Consider the following 25,433-nt stretch of genomic DNA (forward strand, 5'->3'; position numbering starts at 1 on the left):
GTGTGGGGTAAATGGAGTTATAACACTGGTGCAGAACAGAAACTCTCAAGGGAAATAAATTGCAATACAGACTCAGAACAATGTATTAGAAAACAGAAACAACTGCTCCTGGATTTGACCCAATCAAGAACTTTTTCAACCTACCATGAGTCTCATTCCTCCCTGGAGGAGGAAGAAGACTTGGAAGGAAGCTCACCACCCCCACCACTGTACTTCTCACTAACACCATCTTTCTGATGCCTGCAACCACCAATGCCCCCCTCTTCCCCTTACCCTTAACACAACCCAGGCAGGAGTATGGATGTTCACCCTTGCCTTTCAGTGCCCCACCCCATGGGGAAGTATGGGTGGTGACAACATGCTTGGATAGGTGCACGTGTACCCCTTTTGCTACAAGATTCTGGGTTTGTGGTAGCTGTCTCGGTCTGTGTCTTCTTGTCAACCTCCCTTGAGTCCATGGAGTAGCGCACACACTGGAGAGGCTGTCCTGCATCATCCACAAAACACATGAATACAGGTGCATCATGCTCTCTACCTTCTCTGGAAGCAGGCACACTTGCATGCAGCAGGCACACTTGCATGCTGCATGATGGGCTGCATAATGGGCCTGCTACCCCAGAGCAGCTTGAAACCTCTGTTGCCCTAGCCAGTAACACAGGCATGATTGAATGGGATGTCATTGTCATTGTTGCCACTGGACCACAAGGATGGACAGAGGAGGAGGTGGCTGCAGGAATGGTGGCGGGGGCCACTCCCTATGCAGTGGGCCTGCTGCTCCTCTGAGTACTTGCCATTGCCACCATTTGGCTTGCCCTTTGCCTCTGATCTTAAATGGGGTACCCAGTCCCAGCACTGACCCCAGGTGTAACACCCCTCCTGTCCAGGAGGACCGATGCCAATTGGTCATAGTGGGGCATGGTCCTCAGCTCCACTCCCAACAACTTTTGGGTGGTCAATTCTTGTACTTCTTTTTTTAGGTGCTAGAGCCAGTTACCACTGGACACCAGTGCCTTAGAATCCCTTCTGGACCATCTGCCAAAAAATCCAGTTGAACGTGGCCTCATTCCTGAACTGGTTGTGCATTAGTGAATATACACTATCAGAGGTCCATGGACACCCCTGTCTCAACATCTTTACACAACTTGGCATGGACCTCCTTGCCTCCATCCCCAGCCTGGCTGCTCTCGGTGGTGGTGGTGGCAGTGCCAGTAGTGGATGGTGAGGCAGTGGAAAGACACTGGGACTCCATGGCTGGTGCCAAACTTCTAGAGCAGTGGGTTTGAAGAGCAGGGAGAGCACTCCACCCTGTCATCTTCACACGAGGAAAAGGTGGATGGGGGCATCTGTCACATGCATGTCTGGCCAACACTGCACGGGAGGGGTGTGGTCAGCAACCTCGTGCACGCATAGTGGTCATGGTGCGGGGATCAGCCTTCAAGGCCTTTTGAAAAGTATCAACTGTGCTCTGCCCACGAAAGTCTTAAGGCATTGTTCGCCCAAGCAGCTGACAGGCAGGAGATCGCACCAAGGACACTAAGTATAGACAGTGGTGAAAGATTCATGGAGAGGCTTGTGGGGGGCGGTCTGGCTATCTAAGCTGCCTATGGAACTCAAGGAAGCATGTGGATGGCAAATATTTTCCCCCTTTCTTTAAAAAAAAACCTGTTTCTTGGCTCGCCCCACCCCCCTCACCACTTTTAGGTGTTAGGCCATAACCTTATGGCCATTTGATGGTTAATATAAAACAATGGTTACACTAATGATGCCGCTGAGCATCCCCTCCTCCCAACTCTACCTGGGTAGATGGACTCCCCTCCTCACAGCATCTGAAGCACTGGTGCTTGCACAGAATGAGCAGGCAGTCCTTTGCATTTCTTCACACCTGCTCACTAAATAAAAACCACAGGATACATCCCTGCTGTGCCCCCTTTCTGTGCTCCCAGTCCCAGAAACATCCACCATTCGGCCACCAAGGAAAATTGTGTTGCCCTGGGTGCACTAGCATATCATGATGAACCCCTGCATCACGGTGACATCACACATTAAGACCTTGGGCCAGTTGCACATTGGCCAGGTGGCACATTTGTGAAATCTAGCAGGTCAGAGTCAGTGCATGATAGAAGCACTATGGAAGGAAGCAGCCCACACTGAAAAATAACATTGCGGCTGCCACTGTTCTAATGATAGGAGCAGAGTAGGGGCCGGGGGGCGATAGAGACGTGAGTGTTGTGGGTCGTGATCCATGATTTATGCTACAAGGGGCTCGGGTCTTTTTCCACAAGGCAATGCATAGATGGATTGCAGGAGAACTTCTCCTGATGTCGCCATCTCCAAATAACATTCCTTTCATTGCAAGGAGCACCCAAGTCCCAAAACACGGAGCAGAAAGCAGTCATCCAGGAATGTGCTTCTTTCCCTTTAAATGGTGTGACTGGAGGGACACGGCATCCCTGTTGTTAAGCTGTGGTGGGAGAGGGAAGAGGATGGCAGTGGGTGGGGCATCAGCTCTGAGAAGCGGCCAGCAAGAGGTATGGCTGCCCTAGAACTGATGCATTTGGGGGCTGCTCTGAGCCAGCCTTTCTATGGTAGCGAGAGATTTGGCACGAAACCCAGGTTGCAGCGGCAACAGAATTCAGATGACATCCTAGTGCCTTGAAACCTGGGGTTTCAACAGTGAAACTCGCTGTTTAAACTGAGGTTCAAATTTCGGTTTGGGGTTGAAAACCTTGAGTCTGCTGGGTGATAAATTTGCAGTTTCACACATTCAGATGAACACAAAACTGAACCTCTAGTTGGTTTGCCTACGGTTTAGCATTATGTTTGAAGGTGGCCATACGCTGTTACTCATTTACAACATTTTGTGTAGATTGCTTATTAAAATATTTGAAGAACTGTGCATATGCATAAGAAAAAGTGCTGTGTTTTGTGTGACATCGGCTTGCTTTCTCTGAGCCACATGGCTTTTACACAGTTTGCAAAGAAATTCCAAATCTTTATGTTAAAAACTCCTGGGGTTTTATTTTGCCTGTGTTAGAAGTTGAGGAAATAATAAGAGAGTGAGCAATGCAAGTTGTTCTGAAGAATGAAGGCAAATAGCTTTTTTTATTAACAGAACATGTTCCATTAATCTCCTCTTAAATCTATTTATACAAGCAACAATGAAAAAGCAAACAAACATCAGTTTCAGAATGAAGCCAGAACGGCATAAAAGGAAAATAATGAAGTGGCCAGTTTATTACACCTTTTAAGTGTCTGTAGTGACTTATAGCCTGCTCTACATCCCACTTAAATTAAAGTACTTGAAGTTAGTTTGCAACATAGCAAAATTAAAAGGGAACATGTAAATTTAGGGAAACACTTTGAATTTGAATGGCTTTTGAAAAAACTGTTGTGATAGGGAAGCCCTTGTCTCTTGTCTTTCTCCCCGCTGAATCAGATGGATCCTCAACAACCACCATGTTTTCCCTCCATTTTGATGACATTCCACTTACTAACATCAACACTGCTTACATTTAAGATCTTAGGCTGCTACAAGCATACCAAGACTGTCTCACAATAAGGTACTCCATTGGGAGAATAAAAGCGAATGCAGCTGGCCTACCATGTCCGAGTGCAGCAGGCATTTTATTAAATGCAGAAAAGATGCATTTGGTCATATTCCCATCTATATAACCTTTTAACATACCAGAGCCCTCCCCTGTATTGTACTTGGTCACTCTAGTCCTACCTTTCCCATCTTGTCATGTTGATATTCATGTCATGTTGATATTCTTGACTAGAAGGCAAGTGCAGGCTGACAGGAACATAGGAAGCTACCATATACTGAGTCAAACCATAAGTCCATCTAGCTCAGTATTGTCTACACAGACTGGCAATGGCTTCTCCAAGGTTGCAGGCAGAAATCTCTCTCAGCCCTTTCTTGGAGATACCAGGGAGGGAACTTGGAACCTAGATGCTCTTTTCAGAGCGGCTCCATCCTCTAAGAGGAATATCTTACAGTGCTGTCTCCCTTTCATATGCAACCAGTGTGGAACCTGCTAAGGGGACAAGTCATGCTTGCTACCACAAGACCAGCTCTCCTCTCCTACAGGATGTACAGTGCATGTGAACCCCAATTTTACTTTCTGGGGGAATGTCAAATATTGTCTCATCAGAAGTGTCTTTAGAATCAGAAAGGATAGATCACAATGGTTATTCTTGGGAATCTAGCCAAGGGTCACCAACCCTTTCACTGCTCCTGATCCTGTGCCTGTGGCAGCTGCCTGACACAGTGAAATTAAACTATGCATCTCCCACCACTTGATCTTTGTATCATGAAGAAATTCACCTACCAAAAAGGCAACAACTCCTCTTCTCAAGCCTCTGGTGGTGAACAATGCTACAGGCAGGAAGTTGCTGCTTGGCTGCCTGTCTTGAACATCTATGCTCTAATCTACTTGTGTAAATGTGGGAAACATACTAGCCAACATTATCATAATGCTGTGGAGGTTCTGTATGCAAAGTGCCTCTGCAGTGTTTCGTAATCCAGTTTCCCACTGAGCTTGTATGCAGGACTGATTTTGCCAGTCTCTCCTTCCCATGGAAGAGCTCTTTAACACACACACAAAATGTCTCTGAAGGCTGCCCGGCCCTCAGGGACATATTTTTACATGTTTAAGAGCGCTTCTGGGGGAAAGGAAGGCCTTGCACATGGCCCTGCCACTAACAGAGATGCAGTTGGCAGGGACTAGAGACAGGGGTGGTTAGCGGGGACTACAGACAGGACCTTTTCAGTTGTGGCCCCTCAGCTTTGGTACACCCTCCCTGAAGAGCTTCACCATGCTGCTTCCCTCAGTATTTAAAAAAACACCAGCTTAAAACAAATCTTTTAAAAGAGGCTTTTAATGCTCCGACTCTGGTCATATCTGGTAGGTTCTTTAATTTTCAGTTTTTTTAATCCTCAAATTTTAGCTTGTAAAATAACTTTTAATTTGAAACTTAATTTTGACTGTGGTTTTAGTCTAGTCTTTTAACTTGTTTACGTAATTTGGTTAACTTTATTAGTTTTATTTTACATTGTATCTTATTTATTGTTGTGAGCTGCCCTGAACAGTAGTGTACTGGAGGGGCGGGGTAGAAATAGTTTAATTAATTAAATAAGGAATGGTTCATAAAAATCACATACTTACATGTGTAATACTTATACTTACTGCAGTGTAAGTCACATGCTTACATTACACTGCTATACTGACATTTTATAGTTATACAGCATTGTATTATACTTAGAACCTTACAGATTTTAAGATTTTAAGATGTCAATATTTTAGGATTTTAGGATTTCTGCCACTTAAAATTTCTATATAGCCTCACCCATTTTACCCTTAATTACTCTAATCTATCCATTTTAACTGCAGTTTTAGCTGACCATAGTTTAACAGTAACTGCAGAACAGTGTAACGCTTTTTGTCTCTATACTCACAGCACTGGTTATAGCCAGTTTCTAATGCATTTTTAATGCTGCTCTAACATAACTGACTTTTTGCTGGTCAGAGACCGGAATAAAGATCGATTTGATTTGATTTGAACTCATCGTGTTTAAAGAACACTTGACGGCAAACATTGCAAACAAGCCATCTCCCCTTTCATAGAAACAAGATGGAAAAGTGTCCTGTGCTTATGTGACCCAATAGGAGAGAAGAAACGATGCTCTAGTTCCACACAAACTAACCCAGCTCAAGAGAAAAGGAGAAGAATTCTGTTTCGCAGACATCCCTTTGAGAAGCAAATTGCCACAGAGGGACAGGATTTTAGACAGAGTCACTGAATCTGCCCGTAGAACTGGCTGGATGCAAAAGAGAAGCATGAGGCATCTTGAAAATACTGAGACAGCAGAGCTCCCCTCAGTGAAAATGACACTGAATGCTGAAGTGGTTATCTGAAGCATAATAATCTCCTTTTCTGCAGCTTCTCCTGGAGCGAAGCAGCTGCACCTCTCCTATTTAGAGCTGAGGCAAAAGGATCTCATCAGCCCTGAGGTAAATTAGTAACTCAAAGAGATTTTGCACGTGCTATGTAAAATAATAATACATCTCACATTTTTAGTTTACTATCTCCCAGACTCACTAAAAAGCCAGCATAAAATTATCATTCTTTTTGCCAGGTATAAAATGTCTATTTTTAGAAAAATGTGTGACACATAGATTGAGAGCATAGTGTGTGGGAGTTGAGAACTGTTTGCTCCTCCTGGGGTCCCTACAGTTGAATATTAGTATGACTTTTTTTAGAGATTTAGGGAGTTGGCCCTCAGCTTCCCAAGTCATTTGTTCAAGGTCATGCTGGATGTCCACACAACAGCAGAGAAATGCTGTTTTCCTCTTTCCAAGGTTATCATATAAAAATAACAGTATCCTAACTACCAGTCCATTTTCCTCCTGTGTTTTGAACATGCCACCAAAATATTAATGATCACAAGGCACTTTGTTTTTATGCTTCACTTGAAAGCATATTTTTCAGGGTGGAGTGAATTAACATGTGGAAGGTGTCACAAATAGAGAACGATGTGTAGCTTTATTCTTACCTGGGCTTCTATCTACGTATTCCCATTCCCCAAAGCACTCACCAGCCATAAAACTAGGAAGCCATATCAGTGCTGGCTAATCATGCCTGTGACAGATTTTAAACCCACTACTGTCGATTCCCAGTTGCATTCTGTATTGGCGCTATGTCATTGCATTCTCTTGGGGAGAGTAGCTGTTCATACCTGTCATTTGTTGGAACAAAGACCAAGATGACAGCTGATACGCTCATGCTAATTTGACAATGTTCACTTGAGGCTGAGGGCCAGGACATTTATCTGTTGTCTAAGCCAAATTTCTGTCATACAGAAGCACAGGTAAGGCATTCATCACTTATGTGCCCCTGGTTCCCACAAGGGCAACAGACACCAAGGACAAAAAGATCAGGAACTGTTTTGTATCTACTTACCTTGCCTCAAGCCAACAGGAGGGTCCAATAGCTTGGAAAAGAGCATTTTGCACTGCCCATAGAGTAGAAAGAGTTTTGTTAAAGTTGCACAAAAAAAGTGCTGAGAGATGTTAACACCAGTTCCAAACAAATACTAGCCTTTGGTACACTTTAAATGTCACTGCAGAGAACAGAATCAGGTGTGCAGCAAATAGATTTGAAGAAAGCAATAACTGGAGAAAAGGCAGGAAAAACAGAAGCTGCAAAGAACCTGCAGAACAAAGGTGGAGGAGAAGTGATGGGAGGCCTACAGATGTGTCCCTGTGGGAATAATAACCATTGTGCTCAAACTCTTGGTTTCAGTTACCTACAAGCTGGGTAACTGAAACCAAGGGAGCAACTGGGTCTCCTTTTCTAAAACTCAAGAGAATCTACAACATCTAGAATCTACAAATGTTCAGCGTTGTTGTTTTTTCCTGTCCCCAAGGAAAGCTGGAAATCTTTTTGGCAGAGTATATAACTAAACAACGAAATGTTTTAACTACCAGCCAGGATGCATATGCTATTGCCTTTAGCTATTCCATACCAATTAACTCTGTCATTGTTCTTCTAATTAAGAAGAGTGATATGGACAATGAAATGCCTTAAATGCCTGATGTTAATTGAATTCTTTTTCAGTAAATATGAAAAGAATTTACATTCATATGTAAATATGAATCTCTGCCTCTCACACACAAGAATGCATAAACAGAAAAGTAGATAGTATATCTAGTTTTATTCTGACATTAGGCCTGTTGACACAACCATCAACATCAGAGTAGGAGGCTTTGTACCTGGGCGTGCACGGTTGTGTGAGCTCAGGAAAATCCCTCCAACTCAGGCTGCTTAAAGCAGGGTATCCCAACTTTTGTACCCTGCTCCTGAACAAGGTAGCAGGAGAGTAGCTCTCCTACCTTGCTTTTTAGTCACATGGATCCACTCACTTTTCCATCAGCAGCAGACCTGGAAACAATAGAGAGTTGTGGCTATGGTGGCTGCCATCCTTGCCATGAATGTACCTTGATGGGGGCTGCCCTGCCCTTGAAGAATATTTGGAAACTGCAGCTAGTGCAAAATGCAGCAGCTAGGATTTTATCCAAAGTTGACTGTTGGGACCATATTACAGCCATTCTGAAAGACTTGCATGGGCTGCCAATTTTAGGCTTGGGCCCGAAAATTTTTGGAGGCCATTGTAGAGGCCTCTGAAATGTTGCGGCAGCCAAGGCCGTTTTGACATTTTGAGCGGTGGAGTATTCCCTTAAGGGCGGGGGAGGGTGAACTCACCCCTCCTGCCGCATTTCGCCCACCGGCGCTCCATTGTTTTAAAGCCCCTCGGGACGGCAGCATTCCTCCCTGCTGCCCCGTTGCCCTCATCGGCTGGAAGTAGCTGGAAGTACCAGGCGCGCATGGATTTGTGCACAAATAATGGAGCCTGGAGGGTGAAATGCAGTGGGAGGGGTGAGTGCACCCTCCCTCGCCCTTAAGGGAATATATCCCCCACCCAAAACATCGAAACAGCCTCATCTGCCAAAACGTTTCAGAGGCCTCTACAATGTCCTCCGAAATGTTTCGGGCCCAAGCCTAAAATTGGCAGCCCATGCAAGTCTTTCAGAATGGATGTAATATGGTTCCAACAGTCAACTTTGGATAAAACCCTAGCTGCTGCATTTTGCACTAGCTGCAGTTTCCAAATATTCTTCAAGGGCAGGGCAGCCCCCATCAAGGTACATTCATGGCAAGGATGGCAGCCACCATAGCCACAGCTCTCTATTGTTTTCACCTCCGCCAAGGGGTTTTTGCCTGTTTCCAGGTAAAGGCGAGGGGCTTTAAAGTAATGGGGTGCTGACGGATGAAATACAGTGGGAGGGGTGAGTGCGCCCTCCCCTGCCCTTAAGGGAAAACCCCCGCCGCCGCTGCCGAAATGTGGCAAAACTGTTTCCGGCCCAAGCCTAGACAATTTGTTTCTGGATCCAACTCAAGATGCACATTTTGACCTTTAAGCCCTTAACAGTTTGGACCCTGAATATCTGAAGGACCACCTGCTTTCACTGATTCCTTCCCACTTGAAAAGGTAATTAGAAGGGGCTCCCTCAGTGATGAGGGAGGCTTGGCTGTCATGCACGTGGTTTAGAGCCTTCTTGGTCATTGCCCCCAGGCTATGGAATGCTCTCTCTACAGACATCCGCTGCTTAGCTTCCATAATCGCTTTTAGAAGGCAATTAAAAAGGTGGGTTTTTTAACCCAGGCTTTTAGTAGTCGCTTCCTCAGGGCTGACCCCGCCTTCTGCCCTTTTGTGGCCAATCAGAGAGCAACCGCTGATGTAAGGAGGCTTTTCAGTCTCGTGGCAGTTCAAAGTATGCTGGGAAGGCTTTCTAGGCTTTTGGAGGACTTTCTATGCTTCCAGCTCCTGATTGCAGCAGCGGAGGTCTTGCTTAGCTTACTTGTGTTTTCTGGGTTTGGTGACCCAAACAGAGGTTCTGATTCTGCTGCTAGTAGGGTAAGGCGGCACCCACAGAGCCCTGTGGTTTTATTTGGTAGAATACAGGAGGAGTTTACCATTGCCTCCTCCCGCACAGTATGAGATGATGCCTTCCTATATCGCTTCTGCCCAATATAGTACCAGCAGGGATTCAAACCAGCAACCTTCTGCTTGTTAATCCAGCATGGAGCCCCCTAACCACCACCCCCACATCCCCCTATGGTCATGTGAACGGCCCTATTATGTCATTTATTTCAGTGAAGTACCTTACATTCATTTTGAAAAATAAATCATAGATATTGTAGACCTGGAACACAAAGGCATTCTACACACTCCAATGATGTACTTGTTTCTAGAACCTGCCTAGTTACAGAATGAAGGCAAACATAATAGGAAAAGAGGTTTCCAGTGCTTTCCCAGCGCTGTAAGCCTGCAGTGCCTTCACAACTAAACAATCAGATCAGCATCCTAGCAAATCAAATGCTGGTTCAGACTGGTCACCCATGCCTTTTCCCAGCCACACATTTATGCCTTCCTTTGTTTACTTCTTCTGCCTGCTCTGGCTGAGGGACATTTTAAAAAATCTTTTACATTATTTTTTGTAATAAATGATCATTGTAAAATGTTTTACAAATAAACAATACATAACAATAAATCAGTCACAGTGACCTAAACACATGTTAGTCATCACATTGGTTCTTACTGTACTAATATCTAAAAAATAGAAATTAGCATTTTTCTAAATACATTTATTTTCTGTTGCCTCTCTTTTGCCCTTGTATAATTAGGAGGATATATAATTACCCTAATTAACTAATATAATTAGTTAATTTGGTCATGGTAGCATACTCAAATAACCAATGTTCCCACTCCTTTATTGTTGCAAATGCATTTGCCCTCCAGTGTTTAGCATATAACCCTGTTGACCTTATAGAATCAAAGCTTCTATTCTTTCCCCCATCAAAGTTGTTAAATATGTAAGCAAAATTAGAGAGGATCTAAAGAGCTTGATAATCCCATTGACAGCATCCTTCTCCCTCCTGCATGTTCTCTAGGACATAGCCACCAGAAATGAAAATATGAATATTCATCGTATTTGTATTCATGAAGTTGCTGTAATTGATCTGCATTCCCAAGAAACAGGATTGTTGTTTTCAGTGGCTGACATCCTGACTAATGGTGTGTGCATGCTTCTTCTAACATTAGCACACATGCAGCACTAGCCCCCATACTAGTCCCTGCACTTCTGAAGATTGGGCCCTCTTGCACAATAGCGCAATTACTTTGGGAGTTCTCCCCATGCTCTGGAAGCACTCTGTTACAGTGAAAACACAGCCCTGACCTTTGTGTTTCCACTGGACTTGACTTATAGCATGTTCACAAAGAAACCATTACGGTCATGGGCAATGGAGCTTATTAATGGGGAAATGTGCAGGCTTAATTAAACATTATACTCAGACATGCTTTTAAATCTGGTGACTACTTTTAACAAGGAGCCAGTTCAAACAATAGTGCTGGCAGCTCACGTGAACAGGAAGGAGATTTTTCCATTCAAAATCACCCTCCTCCCAAGTAGCTGTCACACCTGTGGATAAAAGATATGGGGACTATCTCTCAGGAAGAACATTTCCATGTCTCTCAGAAAGCTGCTTGGGGGTGGGATTGTGAGCAATTAAAGGGTTAGGAAGCGCTGTTTCTCTTCACTTCCCTTACCAGTCCTCTGCTCAGTCTGAACACTTTATCTGATGAAAGAGAGACCTTAGCCCTATTCACACATTATATTCAACACTTTTTAAATGTCTGTACAGTGTACAGATACAGATCTGTACAAGTTATACATGCATTGGGGCCATTCACATGCCTGGGTGGGTGGGTGGGGTGGAAGGCTGGTCCAATTCTCCTCCCCGCCCCCCCGCCCCCGCAAACAATGAGCACCTGACTGTTGCTAGGAGTGCGGACCACGCTCCCAGATGATCCACGCTGCATGGTGCAGCATGGAGCTCTGGAGGCCGGGACTACGCACCCCAGCCTCTGAATATTCCACAATGAACCACACAACATGCACAGTGCATTGGGGTGTTCCCCCAGGAGGCAGGCACTCTAGGTGCCCATCTCTGTGTCCGCTGGGGCTGAACAAGCCCCAGCACACACACACAAAGCCCGGCTAAAAGCCGAGTTTAAAAGCTGGGCTAGAAGGCACTGCCCTGCCAGGCTTGGGCCCAATCCTAGTGGTTCTGACACAGAGCCTAACCCAGGCTGGGCTTCCCTAGCCTGGGTTAGGGTGCTCATGAGAACAGCCTCATTGTGTTGAACACCCTATGGATACAGCAGTACACTTCTTAACTGTATGCTGCATCTGAAGGGGCCTGTACAGGTTTCCTTTTAAAACCAGTGCAGGTACAGTCATTAGCACAAAAGCATGTACGTGTGCACAGTCATCTGACCACAGCGACAACAAAACATCTGAACAGGGCTCTTGAGAAAAAGAATCAGGAACTACATTAAATATGTAATTCTACCCTACGAGTAATAGAAATAAATAAATATTTATAATAAATATTTGCAAAGTTCCTGTTGTTTTTCCTTTAATGTTAAAATGTGTTTTCCTCTTGCAATTAAATGTACCCACGGAATTATTTATGGAAAAATACCACCTAGTGAACTAGCCAAAAGAAATTCTAAGTCTGTAATTCCCAGCCTGAAAATAAAAAGAAATGTTTGAGTCCTGCTGCTGAAGTTCCCAACTGAACAAGGCAGAGGCACTTAGCAAAATAATAAGGTACCTATTTAGTTAAGTTCCTGAATAGGTTTGGTCTTAATCAAATCCTTACAGTTGCCTGAAATAAATATGAAATGATTCTCTGACAACACGACAAAGCAACGGCAGGCAGGCACTGAAAGATTAGTAATGGCCTTGGAAGCAACCCAATCCTATTCATTAAAGAAAGGGGCACAGTTAATTAAAAGTAATCTTGCCAAATTTTAAATGGATAACGAACAAAACATGAAGAGAACTGAAGTGTAGCTACAACATTAGTTCAACTGCAGTCAGAAACACATGGATGGCCCTGATTCTGAGAGAGTCACATATAATGGAAGTTCTGCTTTTGCATTACTGAGAAGATAAGCAACATCACTAGTATGATTACATACGATTTTAAATTAATTAATGTGTTAGATTATATTTCCTACGATGGTGTCAAACATTTATGTTAGACAACAAATGTTTAGTTCTTTAAAGCACCAATGGACAATGTAGCCTTTCCCTTTAGCTACATGATTGCTGTTATTCGAGCAAAGGGCTTGAATTAGGAAGAACATTTGATTCCTTTAAAAGTAGCATTACATCATCACAAAATGATGCCAAGCATACTAAACTGCAAAGACCCCCAAAAAGCTTGAAACAATGCTATGTCAGGACCTTTGGAAGTTCCTTCCTTGAAGGGTGATGATATTTCTGCGTCATGGTGTGAAAATGTCCATCATGATGGGTACTGGGAATGAAGTCTGCTAAATGAAGCACCACCTAGTACATCTCTGCAGGGGACATGGTGGCCAAGGACTCAGTGAGTTGCCAGGACATTTTAGGGAGCTGGCCCTAAGGTGTAGTTTCTCTGCCTGGCATGCAAAATGAAAGACAAAGTAGGTCAAGATCTCTTGTTAGAACTGACTTTGCATATGAAAACATTTCAGCCAGCAAAATGAAAAATTGAGGAATTGCTACCTTATGGTATCTCTCCATATACTTTGATGTCACTTAAGTGTAAAAAAGTTTGCTATGGAATGGAAAGCAGTACCAAGCCAAAAGGATTTCCAGCTTTTCTCTCCATTTGGCAATTATGACACAGAAAGAGAAAAGAGGAACGATATTGATACAAAAAAGTGAAAACCTTCTGTGCAAACAAAATGACATCTCAGATCTCAGAATTATGACATCTGTGCCATAATTGCCAAATGGATGAAAAACCAGTGAAAGTATGATAGTAATTTCTCCTTTCCTTATTGCAGAGAAATCACTGATGATGCAGAAGTCCCTGTCATTGCATGGCTGAGGGGACAATTGCAGAAATCAAATCTTCTGTCCACTTGTATGTGTATGTTTGGGATCAGCTGCAAGTTGAACGGGTCTTTTGTATCGATCGCAGTGAGGGAAATATTGACTTCACTTATCTTACAAGACTTATCTGAGAAAGGAAAATAAAACGGGATCACAAATGTAAAGTGGTTTTGTTTCTACATACCATAAGGTACAATGAGTAGCAAAGCTCTGGTGTTGACTTTTGGGTATTAGACAAATGGGAAGCCATGCAGTCTGTGTGGGGCTAGCAACTTAGCCACAAGCAGCCATTCCTGAGTTTCTTGGTGTTCCTCCTCCCCAACCCAGGCAAACTAGTGACTTAGTCCTAAGAAAGATGTTCCACAAGCACAAAGCGGCACAAGGGGTGGGGCCATGGGGCCCCAGTTCCAAGCAAAATCCCTGGCCAGCGACACATTCGCAGAGTGGCCAGAGTGGCTCTCCCTGCCCTAAAGGCAGGGAGAGTTGCTCTCGGCCATGCTGTGAATGTGACACTGATTTAGCTCACAAATAGGGCCACACAGCCCCATTTGTGAGCAAAGCTACTTCTCCTGCGGGATTCAGATGTGGGGTCATGCCTGGAGAATGAGGCGCAGCCCCAGGGGGGGGGGGCAAGATCTTGGAACACGTTTGCTGAATGATCGCTCAGCCCCTGGGATTCCCGGTTCTGTGTGTGCTCCTGATTTGCACATTCACAGAAGAGGGTAGATGTGGTGGATAGGGAGTGGCTTTCCCCCTTCACTCTTTTCTCCTTCACCAGGGTTCCAAGTGGTATTTGCCAGTCAAGGGAGAAAGCTGCCAGAAAGTATAATTGTATAGAAAAAGTGGTGGGTGGGGAAAGGGCTCAGCACCCTCTCTGCATGCTTCTTTTCTTCAAATGCCCCTTCCATGTTACTGATTCCCATGTTGTCAGTAGCAAGCACAGGACTAGGGATCTTGTGTTCAAGATTAAATGTAAAGTACCACCCAAAGATTTATAGGAAACATGCATATTTGTATATGAAATGTATCCATATTTGAAGGTATGATGAGAGAAGCATCATGCCTACTAAACACAATGGATTCTGGAAGGTAAGTGCATATGATAAGACATGCCATAACACTCATTTTCAAAGTATGGGTTGTGACCAATCCTAGGTTGCAGGATGTTAGTTTTGGGGTCCTTTGCCAACTAAAGTTTTTAACGCTCTCTTAAAACATAATCCACAGTGTTTTAAAAGTAGCATTGCAGTTATTTAGAATCAGGAGTAATCGTTTGTTTCTGGTAAGATTGCTTCATTTAAGCTTGCATACTACATGCACAACAGAGCGGTTTTAAATGGAACCAATCAACTAATGAGAATGTTTTCCCACTCACTGCTGTGGAGACACGAGCTGCAAAACACCATCAATAAACCCTAGCATGTATTGCCCTGCGGTGATTTTGTGAAATCTCTTATGAGAATAAATTCTCCTTTTGGTTTGCAGGGATAAGGGATCGCCTCCAGCTGGCTCACAAGAAACCAAGTTCGAAAACCACTGGTTTAAATCATAAGCTTATGAAGCAAGCGTGTTCTATCCTAAACCCTCGAAACTACTACTGAGAGACAACAAGCAATAAGATGCAGATATTAAACTTTGCCACTAATATGACTTTGGTATCACTAATATGCCCTTGACCAAATAAATCAATGTTATGGCAAGGATATTGGCTGTTTCTTCCTGTGTCTCATCCTCTTCATAAGCAATAGCCTTTTGGAGCCAAGTACTCCAACCTGCTAAGAGGAATGGTAGTGGGGGAATTAAGCAATCTAATCAATGCTAAATGGAAAATTTTGTGGGCTGTTAATCGGGAAGGGTCAAGGACTGTGGAAGAGGAGCAGAACTAGAATTCTTGGCATGGTAATGAACGCACCTCTATGTGCTCAAGAGATACAGTAGTTCCCTTCCCTAGACTTTAAGAAATCAATCCAGTGGCTTTAGCGAGCACTAAATTCACTTTAAAGTGTTATAAAAAAAGAGAGCTTCATTCCTAAACTGCTGTGCGGGACCTTGTACACAAACACTCACTCTCATTCATTACTCACAATAATTTGATTTCGTCTCCTTGCAAAGAGTCAGGCTATGACATATGATTTGAGCCATCAGCTCTGTCCCAAGATGCAGAAAGCACATTAGTAGCAGTACTTGGGGATGGGGGAAAAACAGATAAAATGAATTTTGCCATGACCTTGACTACTTAACAGGGTGTTTTGTTTTGTTTGTTTTCTTTTTACTGCTGTACATGGGTTGCTTAGCAGAGAAAAAATATTCAATTCAATAAGGCAGTATTATCTCATTGCACTAGAAAATAGTGTTGCCTTTCCTGTAACTACAAGATGAGTTAGTTCTGGTTTCTCCCTGAACTAGCAGTAAACCAAAATGGTACACCACCCAGCCTGAACTATTTACCATGTGAAACTGGCTTAGGAAAATCACCTCATAGGCCTTTATCATGCCAAAAAGTACCATGAGGATGGGAGAAAATATTTAAAGATGCCAGGGAAGTTTTGTCAAGTCTACAATTTGAGGCAAAGCCCATAATTTCATATCTTAAGAGCTACTCAGAAAATTGGTTGAGAGCTATTCACTTTCTGTTGCTCTTTTTGCTTATCTTTTCTCAAGCTTCTGCGGAAGGTGATTTCCCTCCCTTCACAGCCCCTCTTTGCCAAGGAAGTGATGTTTTTCTTTCAGTTCAGCCAACAGCAGCTGAGGCATACTGGATACCTAGATACCTGCTGATGCCTTTGTCTGCATTCATATCCACTTAAGTGCTTTGTCCAATTTCCTTCAGCCTCACGGTAGCACCCAGCTGCTCTACCTTGTTGGTTGTCCTACATTGTTGGGCTTTTTGAGATCGAGAAGCACTTCCTGTGGGGCTTGTTTTTCTCTGCTCTTCTCACAGATTCCTTGAACCTAAAAAGAGAATGGGGCCACATCTGCACATAACATGAAAACAGAGGTTGCCGAACCTGCAGTTAATTTTTCAAACTGTGAATCGTGTCACAGATGTTTGTCTGCAGCAGGTCCTGCTATCCCATCCCTTTTCTCTCCCAGGAAGGGGGAGCAAGGGACAGAGTGGGAAGATGGCATGCCCCCATGTGACATTGCTTTTTGACAGGATTTGAAGCTTGGGATGGGATGTGGTGGCATCCCTGTTGGCAATGGCTTTGCTGGATCAGAGACAGGGGGATGGGTGGAGTGCTCTGAGAGGTGTCCAGCGAGAAGCACCACAGGCGTGGAATGGGCGCGATCCCGAGTGGGTCTGCACGGTATTATTACGGTTCCAGAAAGTGAACAAAACCATGGTTATGGGGCTGTCCACATTCTGACGTAACGCTGCCACCGAAAAACCTCAGGTTATGGCAGCAAAACTCACTTCAAAACAAAGGTTCAAATTGGAGTTTGGCGAGGCAAACCACAGGTTGCTTTTGCTGTGAAACTGAAGTTGTATGCATTTAGAAGTAATGTATGCATTTAGAAGTAAAGTTCTAGCTTCTGCCCCATTTAACTCTGTTTTTGCATTACATGTGAATGCAACCTGGATGAGATTCCTAGTAGGCCTTTGGGAGACGTGTCCCCCTGGATTCCCCATGAATATTGCAAGGAGCTCGACATCACCATGGAAGAAATGGTCTACAGAGTTGTGCGCGCGCGTCACATCACTGACGTGCGCGCGCATGCGCGTGCAAAGCATTATTGGGAGCTTTGCCGAGCTTTGCAGAGCCGCAGTGGGGAAGGGGCGGCAGGGAGGGATCCTGCTGCCCCAATTACACTACTACTTACGGTGCCAAGCGGGAAAGCGGCGGGAGCGGTAAGTAAACCCTCCCACCGCTCTTAAAGCAACCCCCCACCCCCACCGGTCCGGGCCCATCCCTACTCTAAACCGCAGGCTGTATTTGAATACAGCCGTAAGGCTGTAAGCATGATGGAGGATGCTTCTGTGATCAGGAGTGCCCTCCATCACGCTTATCATGCTCTTCAGACAAGGGCTGTAGGCTTGAGTGGTGCATCAGGAGAAAGCAGATGTTGACATACCAAGCAGGACTTTCAGGACTTTTCCGGAGGCTGTACTTGAGTACAGCCTCCAGTTTATAATGTCTGAATGAGACTCATGCCTCCTAATAGATTTACAACTTCCATATGCACGTAACATCTATCTGCAATATGCCACTGCTAGCAGAAAGTAAGATATGTTTGCACAAAGCTCCAAACTATTGTCTTTTGATGATGAGAAGACTTTATATACACAGTAATAGTACAGAAGTCCTACGAAGTTTAAAGAGGAACCAACATTTCTGTCTGTCATTGTGCTGGGGAGATACTTGGGCCTATAAAGATTGACATGGAAAACCTCATGTCATTAGTCCTGAGCTGAGATCAAAAGCAAAATATTATGGAGTACACCCTCCTTTTCCCCCTATGTGTCTTAAGCAAGATTCTAAGCACCACTAGGCATGTGGACAAATAGCAAATGATGAAATAAAGATGAAGCATCCTATGTCCTCTAGATATATGTGTAGCTTCATTCTTCCTTCAGACCAATACATAAAACAATTGAATACTACAGGAAATCAGGACAAGATTTACATAATGTGCTTATGAAATGAGAACCCAAGGCTTGACCATCTTATGCAATGGAAAGAAAGAATCTAATCTGAGCAGAATATAATTTTCCTGAATCAAGACAAAAATCATTCATTTCCACTAGAATATGTGAAGCATGTAAGAATAACTAATTTTACTTGGTAATTAAGATGATTTATAGTGTGCCTTAAGTGCTATATGGCTCTTGAGGCATATACATTCTAGCTCTGTGGAGTGCTACAATCAAATGATAATCTTCAATAATTACAAAAATTTGGCCAAAAGAGTAGCAAAAATATTCATCATCCTTTCATAAGAGTTCATGAGAATGGGCCAATTCATATTATATATCTGACCCAGCTCTGCCCACACATGACTAGGACCCCACCAACACATGCTTTTGCCCTTCTCCTAAGCATTTGTGGGGAAGGGGTCATCTATGTCCCCCAAACATTATTAGAAGGAGAACAACATACTGAGCGGGGAAGTAGTTTGCTTCACATATGAGTGGGGCCATTCAAATGTATCATCCAAATTGGCCATAATGCCTCAACCTGCCCAACAACTAATTTTGGCTGTGATGCACTTTACTTGATAGGAGGTGGAGAGCTAAATATATTCACCTCCCCTTTTCCATTGCTCTCTAGCCTCACTCCTTCTCTCCCGAAAGACAGCAGAAGGAGAGGTGGTTAGGTGGGTTTAAGATATACAACATTACACTGTGTCCTAGAATTCTGTACTAAGGATGTGCACAAAATGGATTTTACATTTTGTTTCAAGCTCAAAATGAAATGCAAACAGCCAAAACGTTCTATTGAAATAGCAGTCATTTTGGTTGTTTCAGCAGAACAAAATGTGAAATGTTTTTAGTGTTTGGGCCTTACGAAACAATGGAGAAATTCAAAACAGTACACTGTTCCTCATGGATAGTTCCAAGATACACCAAAGTGACTTGGGTGGTAGGGCATCATGGGTGCTACCTACTATCTAACCCACAAAAGAAATGGGCAAGCAGGCAATTTTAAAACATTTTTAACCTCTCCCCCAACCCACATAGGATCCTATTATTCCACACTCACAGAGTGCACAGGAGTTTTGCTTTGCAATTTGCAAAGCATTGTGCAACCCTGCCTTGAAAAACATCTCAGAAGCACACAGTAAAAAGGAAGTTGTCCCTTCCAACCAGAGGCGCATCTAGACAAAATAGCGCCTAGGGCAAGCAGTGGAATTGCACCCCCTGTCCAAACATCCGGCACCCATCTTTCAGATAACTTTACCATAATATCAGCTGAAAAATACAAGTCAAGCTCGTTAATCTTTTAATATTTCAAAAACTAGCAGTGGACGTAGCCAGACCAAAAAATGCTGGAAAACTGCAAATTTCAGTATGCTGGGGCTCATGAAATACCCAAATACTATGTGTAGGTGTACTTGGAAAACTAAACAGAAGTGCCTGTCTAATTCTCTACTATGCATTGTAGCATCACTATTACATAAGTTTTAAAAATCAATGGAGAATTTGACTTTTCCCAGATACTCTGAAAATAATTAAAGGATATGCAGAGTAAACTGTGTCACTGCTTGGAATATATTCTAGTATTTCAGAAAGACAGTTAAAATGAGAGAAAGAGAGCAAGAAACTCCCAGTGGGCCTTAATACTATGGATTTCATACTGATTCAAAGACAAACTCACCATTAATACCATATTCTTAAGACATCACATTTAACTCACTTATCACAAGACGCAAAGTAAGAGCAAATGAATACAATCCTAGCTCATAAGCTTCAGTTCAGTATTCACAAGCCCTGATTCTCTGTACATAGTGCCACACATAAATATGTGTACAGTGACTTATATTATATACTTATTATTATTATTTTTACCTGTAGCCCCTTTGGGGGGCTTCCTAAAGGCCATGGGGGAGTCTGCAAAGGTTCCCCCTCCCCCCCCCCACTGGCCTCTAGGACCTCGCAGGGACAATTTGAGCATGTGCAATGGCCATTTATTTATTTTTTTAATTGTTTTTTTAAAATGGCCACTGAAAACAAAATGGCCACTGTGCATGCTCAAATGGCCTCTCTGAGGCCTGGCATGGCCTAGGGCCTCACAGAGGCCATTTGAACATGCGCAGTGGCCATTTTATTTTTGGCGGCCATTTAAATTTTTTTTTAATTTTAACAAAATGGCGCCCCCTTCAAGTGGCGCCCAGGGCATGTGCCCTGCCTGCCCTACCCTAGTTATGCCCCTGCTTCCAACACAGAACACACATTTCAAACACAGTCAAAAAATGGTCAAAAAAGAGTGTCTGTCTCAAAATCCACTGCCAGACACAGTGCCTGTGCTGCAGTGATATCACTGACACAAGTTGCTCTCTCACACACAGTTATGACTCCTTACTTCGTGATTGCATTAGCTGCCACAGCAGCACCGTGAGCAACAAGTGTATTCATAAGCTCAAATAGAGCAATTTCAGCCACATTTTAAGTGAGTACACCATGCAACGCAGATTGCAGAGAAGACGAGAGCAGTGAGTGAAGCACAAGTTAGTCTCAAGGCCAGACATAGATATCATCACAGCAATGACTAAGAAATATTACACACACACACACACCTGCCACAGTCCATTCCTCAATACAACACTATCTCAGAAACAAAACAAACCACAACTCAAGGAAGGAAGGCACACAAGTTCTGCCTTTGTCATTTTCAGATCCAGCAAAACCAGATAGTTTTAGCAATAGCACAGCATATTATATTCAATTCTAAAACTACAAAATCAAACCTGCCTTCCTTCCATCCTGCCTGCCACAGAGAGACAGGAGGACAGAGCAGTCATGGCCTCTGCAGCAAAGCTCTGAGCCCAGTTGTCTGAAAACTCTGAACAGGATGAAAGGAGCAGGAAGAAATGTGAGCAGCACTCTAAGATATTCCCCGTGGCGGATGAGGCCACTCTGAGAAGAGCATCTGTATGCTTGTGTACATGCAGAAGTTCCAGGTTATCACCCTGGCATCTCCAGATATAGGGCTGAGGGAAAGACTCTTGCCTATAACCTGGGAGAAGTCTGACTCTGTGTACTGTAGACAATACTGAGCTAGATGGACAAATGGTCTGACAAGAAACAAAGCTTCTAGACTCTTACCATGAGAAGAACTATAATGGTGCTCTCTGCCTTGCAGTCTCTTTGAACACATTTTGAAACCCCCTCCATTTTGATTCCCCCCTCCCTCCTCCACCCCCCCCCCAGCCAATGGATGCACAGTTGCCCATGAAAACATTGATAACAAGCCAACAAATAAGAAAGGAAGTCAGAAGCCAATCGGAAGCCAGTGCAAAGAAACCAATCCGCAAGGGGGAAACAGGCCTCCAAAATAGCACTTGAAGCATTGAAACATTTCAACCCAACATGAGGTTCTTTTGTTTCAAGGTCAAAATGGCCCATTTAGACTTCAAGATGTTTTGCACATCCCTATTCTCTACCCCATTATAAAGGACTCCAGGCAGAGGCGCTCTTAACCCTGGACCTTAGGGTGCCATCCATGGACTCCTCTCTCCAGGGGGGGTTCCAAATATCCTGGGGGCCTCCTGCCATGACGCCGCACCTGCCATGCCAATCTTTGACACTGTAGTCGCCATATGTACAACTAGGGGTGGGAGAGAGAGGGCAGGAAAACAAGGGGCAGCTATAGCAGGAGGCAGTCATTTGCTATCGTGGGGAACGGGTGGGTCACCAAGGGGTGATGCCCGGGGCTCAGTAAGTTTTTACCTGCTGCTGTTGGTGCAATGGCACTGAAGAAGGTGGATCCGCATCCTTCCTCCATGCCAACCTCCCTCCCTCACTCAGAAAGTCCACTGGCCCACAAAGGGAAGCTGGGTTGTGGAAAGAGAAAGCGGGGCTGCTTCTCGCCCCTCCCCACACCTCTCGGAGTCGTAACGCTGCTGGTTGCTCAGTTCAGCTGCCGTCCCCTTGCTTCTCACATGCAGGTACCCGGGCTGAAAGGGAGAGTGGAGGCCGCTCACATGCACTGCAGTGGCGGCGGCAGCAACGGCACACTTGCTCCACTGAGTCACAGCTCTGAAGAGCGGCTCGGGCTGGAATGCTCATTCTGCTGCTGCCCCGAATGAGGGGAATGAAGATAAGAAGAGGAGGGAAAGGGCCTGCAAAGGAAAGAAGGGGAAATAATGGAAATAAAGCTTTCTTGGGGGGAGGCAAGCATGGTTAAATGGGGAGGCTGGATGGGGATGCGGGCTTGCTTTCATGTGGGAAATGGGGGTGTCAGGGAATCTCAGGGCGGGGGAGGTTCTGTTGCTTTCTCAAAATTGCCACTTACATGCGAAGGCTAAACTTGGCGGCCTGGAGTGCTCCAGTTTGCAGACCGGTAATATTACAAATGAATCAAGGAAGGAAAAGGCAGGCAGGAGCTGCTAAGAGCAGACTGAGGAGATGGGTGTGTTCTTAAATTAGAAGTTCATCTCTGTTGTGTTCCTTGGGACGCCCTATAATTCGGGAAAGAAATCCCTCAGAGCATTCAAAAAGCAGCCTGGAGCAGCAGGACGGGGAGTGCAGACCTGCCTGCTTTTACACATGAGTCCCATCTGAATACAGCAAGATATTGGGGGGGGGGGCTTTCGGCGGGGGTGGGTTCTGAAGCCTTCAGGTCCGGGCGCCAAAATCACCTAGGTGTGCCACTGACTTCAGGGCACATTTTAACTCAACACAGGGCTGCCAGCAAATAGTACATGGTTCTTTATCAAACTGCTTTTGTCTTGACTGGTGCTCCTCTACAAAGCTAGACTCATGCTACTGATTTGTGGAGTGCAGTGAAACCAGCTAGGATGATGCAAACTAACACACTGTTTCCAGTCCACACAAGTGCCCTGTGCCCAGGAATAATGTATACCAGAGTCCTTGGTGATAATCCAATTTCACATACCCCACCACATCCTATGCCCTTTCAGGAAGGAGGGAGAAACTAATGATGGGCCCTGGAGACAGCTGGGAGTAGTCAGGTGAGAGATTCAGCCCTGGACCACAAGTCACTAAACCTTGCTGCATGGTATTGCTAAATGTAATTTCGGATGGTTTCAGTTAGAGGACACAAGATACATCCTGAAGCATAAGACAGGATGTTTTTAAAATGAATTGAGAATTGGAGTGAGTCTTTAGCAAACTAGGATGATTATCTGAAAGTCCTTTTCACTGTACTCTTGCAAATGGTTTGAACATAACTGGAAGAAAATAGAAAGCTGCTATTTGGCCTGCAAGGTTTACAGAACTGCAAGCAAGCTCTGCATGCAAGGTTTACAGAGCTCTAGGCAAGGGCCTAGAGCACCTTTCTTATGAGGCAAGGCTACAAAACCTGGGGCTATTTAGTTTAGAAAAAAGACGACTGTGGGGAGACATGATAGAGGTCTATAAAATCATGCATGGTGTGGAGAAAGTGGATAGAGAGAAATTCTTCTCCCTCTGACATAACACTAGAACCAGGGGTAATCCCATGAAATTGATTGCCAGGAAATTTAGGACCAGCAATTGGAGGTACTTTTTCACACAACACATAATCAGCTTGTAGAATTCTCTGCCATGAGATGTTGTGACAGCCAACAACCTGGATGGCTTTAAGAGGGGTTTGGATTACTTCATGGAGGAGAGGTCTATCAATGACTACTAGTCAGAGGGCTATAGGCCACCTCCAGACTCAAAGGCAGGATGCCTATGAGTACCAGTTGCAGGGGAGTAACAGCAGGAGGGAGGGCATGCCCTCAACTCCTGCCTGTAGGCTTCCAGCAGCATCTGGTGGCTCACTGTGTGAAAGAGGATGCTGGACTAGATGGGCCTTGGGCAGTGGAGGATCTTCACTTAGGGCAGGGTAGGCAATGCCCACACCCCCAAAAGGCCAAAATGTCCAAAAAAACTAATAAAAATGGTCCAAAAACAATAATAACCAGCTGACCCCGCACAGAGCACCTGTGCAGTTGTGCACTGAGCCTGTGGAATCCCCCCACAGCGCTGTCACTTGCTCATTCTCCCCCCCCCCGCAGCGCTCTCGCTCACTCACTCTCCCCCACAGCACTCTTGCTCGCTCGCTCTCCCCCTGCAGTGCTCTCGCTCGCTCCCCCCCCAGAGCTCTTGCTCGCCCTCCCCCGTAGCGCTCTTGCTCGCTCTCCCCCCCAGCGCTCTCGCTCACTCACTCTCCCCCGCAGCACTCTCCCTCCCGCAGCTCACTCGCTATCCCCCGCCGGGCCGTTCCTCTCTGCTGCCACCACCTTGGCCACTCGTTCCCCTCAGGCCGCTGACAGGCCCAGGCCCCTCCCTTGCCTGTCTGCCTCCCTCTGACAATGGCCTCAGTAGCCCCATACAGCAGCAGTGGTTGACTGGGCTCTTCCTTGCTGCTAGTGCTGCTATGGCCGCTCATTCCCCTCAGGCTGCTGACAGGCTCAGGCCGGTCCCTTGCCCTTCCTTCTGTCTCTCTTCCCTCTCCCTTCTTTTTTTTTTCTCTCTCTCCTCCACTCGCTCTTCCCCACTCTTTCTTCCCCCTCCCTTCATGTTTTCTTTCTCTCTCCCTCCCTGAGTTAACAGATCTTGTTCATCTTTTTTCTTCATTTAATTCACACAACGGCAGCCTCCTTCTCCTGAAAGGGCTCTTTCCTCCCTCTTTTTCTCCCTTTTTGCAGACCCCTGCCTGCTATCCTTTTCTATCCAGAACATCTTCCCACTAGTAATAGCTGCATTCCAACTGACCTTAACCATCACAGGCCCCTCCTCCTTATCTGCATAGGGAATCCCCACTGCCCAATCACCATGGTGCTTCTGCTCTCACAGGCTCCTTCTCCCTATTTGCATATGGAATCCCCACTGCCCAGTCAGGTGCTTCTGCTTGCAAACTCATCCAATCGCCTCCTTCCTACCACGTCGCCACGCATGGCCCGTCTACAAGAAATAAGTATATAGATAGATTGTCAGCCATTCTGTCCTCTGCCAGCATTTCAGGTCTGACTGACTCAGTCACTGCAGCCCTGCACTTCCCTGCCTGTAGCTTGCAAGCCTGCAGTGTTGACATATAGTGGGCGCTGGTAGTAAAATTCCTTAAACACCTATAAGAGCCCATGAAACAGTTTGACATAACAGTGTTCATAAGGCAGGAGCCAATCCCAAGGCTTGCCTTTGTTGTCAAAACATGGGCTGAATTCAAATAGCCCTATCAGGAAAGACATCATACTGATTGACAGCTCCCTCTGCCTCTGACTAGCAATCAGTGTGGCTGGGGGCTGTCCTTGTTCTAGTCTTTTGAA

At 44.9% G+C, this 25,433-nt stretch overlaps 1 long non-coding RNA gene across 1 annotated transcript in view; it reads left to right on the top strand.

Moving 5' to 3' along the window:
- Positions 1 to 15,241, top strand: part of LOC128340757 (uncharacterized) — a 40,693-nt gene extending 25,452 nt beyond the window's left edge. Inside the window, exons 2-4 of the long non-coding RNA XR_008313933.1 lie at positions 5,670 to 6,014; positions 13,469 to 13,707; positions 15,003 to 15,241. This is a non-coding gene — a long non-coding RNA (uncharacterized LOC128340757). The remainder of the gene's footprint in view (positions 1 to 5,669; positions 6,015 to 13,468; positions 13,708 to 15,002) is intronic.
- Positions 15,242 to 25,433: the final 10,192 nt, after the last annotated feature.

The sequence above is a fragment of the Hemicordylus capensis genome, chromosome 1 (genome assembly GCF_027244095.1).
Source record: "Hemicordylus capensis ecotype Gifberg chromosome 1, rHemCap1.1.pri, whole genome shotgun sequence".
NCBI lineage: Eukaryota > Metazoa > Chordata > Lepidosauria > Squamata > Cordylidae > Hemicordylus > Hemicordylus capensis.